This window comes from Castanea sativa, chromosome 7, assembly GCF_040712315.1.
Source record: "Castanea sativa cultivar Marrone di Chiusa Pesio chromosome 7, ASM4071231v1".
NCBI lineage: Eukaryota > Viridiplantae > Streptophyta > Magnoliopsida > Fagales > Fagaceae > Castanea > Castanea sativa.
The window spans coordinates 31140944-31144985 of NC_134019.1; the positions used below are offsets into that span (position 1 = coordinate 31140944).

Here is a 4042-nt window from a genome sequence, read left to right on the forward strand (position 1 = left end):
TATTGTAAAAATCGAATTCTAAGTAGAACTCAATATCACCAATATCAAGTTGCATGCGTGTTTTGCCATGGTGGTAGGCACTTATGTAGTTTTTCTGAATAAAAATTGCCGCTGAAACCTGATATTAGAAAAATAAAGTGTTTCATGCAAATTTTAAAAAATAAAATGAAGTAGAACTCAATATCTATAATATCGAGTTTCATGTAAACAAAAATGAAACTAACATCCCTGTTTGTTTTGTTTTACCTGAGAGAGCTGTGTGAAAACAGCTTGTCAACATGGCAGTAGAGATTTTTAGAGAAGTTTTGTTTGATTCACAATATGGCTCTTATCATCTCCACTGCAATATACGTATGTGATATGTTAGAAGATAGCTTGACTTCTTCTTAAGCCTTAAATGCATCTCTCTCTCTTTTTATGCAATTTCAACCGACATAATTCTTTTGTAACATGCCTACGTAGAATAGGTGGCTTGAAATGTCATGCCTAGCCATTAAATGCTTAATCGTGCCTAGTTCATTTGATAGGAATATGAGATTAAAGACACAGCTGCACCTAACAACATTGAGAAAAAACCTATAAACTTCAAAAACAATAACCTTCAGATGCATCTGTTTGGCCCCTGAAGTTCTTAACTATGTGTTTCTCCTCATCTCATTGGCCTTATGTCATTATCCTTGTTTTAAGTCTCCTTGAAATTTCTATACATATACACAGGAATTAAATTTAGAGCTGCTGTATTTGGCGACCAAATCTGATAGTTTAGCATGTCAACAACAGAGACATTTGAATATGATAAAACAATTATACACTATAATTGACCCGCATGTCTTTCTCAGAATACTGCCAAAATCTTTTTGAAGTATGACCATGCATTCTTTATAGAGATATCACTATCCATACAACACGAAAGTCTTGTGCACCAAAATGTGTTACCATACTGCATCAACATAATACAAATTACGAAAGACACAAATCTACAACTAACCCGATCAAAATAAAAAAGACTGCACTCAATGATTAATGCAGGTTATACATTTTTAAATGTATCCCCAAGAAAGTCTTCTTCAAACTAAAAAAAAATTGCAGCCTTAGGATTGTAGATGTTAACCTCTTTTTTCTTGTATGCGGTAGATACGAGCTGCACAGAAAGGGAGAAAAATAGAAGTGAAAAACATAATGTCATCCAATATACTTTACTATCAAGTCACAAAACTTCTTATATTTAAGAAATCTCATCCATGGCAACTCTCACTTCAAAAGTTATATCATCCCAGCAAGACCAAGTAAGTATAAATTTCTCTATAAAATGGATATATCCCATGAACTAGCAATTTATGAAAAGGTATAATGAAGTAATAAATGTGACAGAAGGCATAATAATTAAAACAAGAACAATTAGCTCCCACTACCAAAACCTATAGAAAAATTACACAAACAACAGAAAAATTTACCTTAAAATAGCTTTGTTTCTCCTAATCCTCATCAACATATGAACTAGATTGAGATAGGCACAAGTTGCCAAAATCCTCCACAAGGCTTTCTTCCTCAAAATCATGTACAACTGAAAAAGGAAAGCAAAGCATTTATTAGTACATCAAATACAGATTAATGAATATTAGTACAATTAAAAAAAAAAAAAAACTCAGCACTTTGAACCATTCTAAAACCTGACCACTCATATAATGTGGCATAAAGAATTATAGTTTAAACAATGTTGCTTGAACCACTATCATCACTCGTGAATGTCTATGCATATATACATATATTGGATGAACAACTGATGTAATATTTCTATGAATGACAGTGACTCATAATTTTTACTTAATACAACTATTCTAAATCATCAAAAAAGAAGTGTCCAACATCAGAAGATTTATGAGTTGTATAATTCATCAAGACTGCATTAGGACACCCAACAATTAGTCACTAAAGAGAAGTAGAGAAGGATGTAAAAATCAAATGCATCAATCATAGCCATGCCATATTATGAAGACTAATTTCTAACCTTGATCGGTTTAGCATCGGGTCGCTCATATAACTTTGGCTCAAATGGCCTCCCAGACTGCTTCTGCTGCCCCACTGTCACCGCTCCTAACATGACATCAAAAGGCTATAAGAGTTCAACAACTTTAGAGTACCTTTAGTACTTAAAAGCTGTACAAACTGAAGCAAGTTGAATTGCTACTCCATTAATCAGAAGTTCAAAAGAGCACATTTTCATGTCCCATAACTAAAGCTAATCCCACCACCTAGAACTGACTAACCCCATCAAAGTTGCATTGTCAGAAAAACTTATAATTAATTATCAACTTAGCTCAACAAACTACTAATAAGCAAAATACACCATATTTTTTTCCCCAATCAAAAAAATGAATACCATTATCATGCTCTTCCAACAATGCTGGCAATTAAAGATGCAATCACAAAACAAGAAACCGAAAAAAAACACTTGAACCCCGAAATTTCTCTTAATATATTACATTGCTAAATAACTTATAATTAACTTAATACCCCGAAATCATTGCATTCCATGATATCCTATCTCTCCTTGGCATTCTATCAAACACTAACCGTGCACTTTGAACATCCAATGATACAAATCCAATGCCTCGTCAAAAAACCCCGCTTTTGCATACCCACCTACCAACACATTCCAAGAAAACACATCCCTCTCCTCCATCTTCCCAAACACATACCAAGCATTACCCAGATCACCAAACTTCACAAACATACTCAACAAAGCATTACCGATGCTTACCGAAAAGATAAAATTAGAAGATGTAAAATGTTTGGTAACGGAGAAAACGAAGGAAAGCAAAAGAAGACTTTTGAGTAACTAAAAAGAGGAACCAAATTCGAGATTCGAAGCTTACCGATGAGTGCTGGAGTGACCGGAAAGAGATAATGGCGAACAACTCAGAAATCTGCTGAAGCTTTGAAGAATTTTGATGTGTTCGATGCTTTGAAGCTGCTGAAGCCGTTGGGTTTCCAACTAAAACATGATTGGAGGCCGAGAAAATGAGGGAAAATGAAAACTCTCTTGAAACTCTGAAACGTCTGAGGCTCTGAGGGCTGGGTCTCTTTTCTCTTTTTTCTTTTTCTTTTTTCTTTTTTTTAAATTTTGGGTGAGAAGGGCTGGGTTGAATTTGGGTGAATTGTTTTGGGTTAAATGGGCTCCAATGGGTTTTTAATTAAAACTCAATAATTACTTGGTCTAATTAGGCTGATACTCATTTCACTCAACTAATAATTGGGTGAGCTTAAGCTTAATTAGAAGGAGTGAATTTGGATAGGCAAATGAGTTTGGGCTCATTTTGCCAACCCTAAATTGTACAGACGATGAGCATCATTGTATGGAGATGGATGATAGGTATCAGTACCTTTACTTGATAAAAAAGAAAAGAAAAGTTGGAAGACAAAAAGGATTAATCTTTTATTTTAAACTGGAAATGCAAAAGAACTTAAACGTGTTTCTTAAGAGCTTGTTTCCTAGAACTCATGATGATGCCTCCTGGTTGGCAAGGGTTCCCTCAACCAGTAGATTCTCATGTTCCCGTGCGCTTCTTATATGACTCTTCCAATTTCAAGTAATTGCTTCCAAATTCATCATTGCTATTCCCTAAGTTCCGTATACTCTTCTTGCTTTCCATTCTAGGAACACTTGCACCCTCTTTGTAGTAATGGAAGTTACAGAAGAACTTTGCAGCTTCACCATTGAGTCCTTAGTCCTTTCCAAATGGGGTGTGGCATTGATGCCATGCCATTTGAAGTTTGTCTACATTTGTTCTTTGAAGCCAACTGCAATTGACCACAAAAGTGGTAAGAATTAAGAATCACTTATCACCAGGTATCCCTTAGCTTGTTAATTATTTTTGGTTGGAGATAGCGTAAACATGTAAGGACTTCTTAAAAGAGATGAACAAATCAAGGGGGCACAAAGCTTTTACTTTTAGCCCACGGGGCATTAAGGATTACTACTACTACCACTACTAGCTGCTGCTACTACTGGCATTAAGGATTACTATTCCACCAGAGAAGT

The 4042-nt window shown here is 35.0% G+C and overlaps 1 long non-coding RNA gene across 1 annotated transcript; it reads right to left on the minus strand.

Annotated features, from left to right (window-relative positions):
- Positions 1-761: 761 nt before the first annotated feature.
- LOC142642821 (uncharacterized) lies at positions 762-3368 on the minus strand. Its single transcript, XR_012845741.1, has 4 exons — positions 2877-3368; positions 2009-2094; positions 1455-1564; positions 762-1141 (listed from the first exon to the last, which is right to left on the minus strand). It is a non-coding gene; the product is annotated as an uncharacterized LOC142642821 (long non-coding RNA).
- Between the last annotated feature and the right edge of the window lie 674 nt (positions 3369-4042).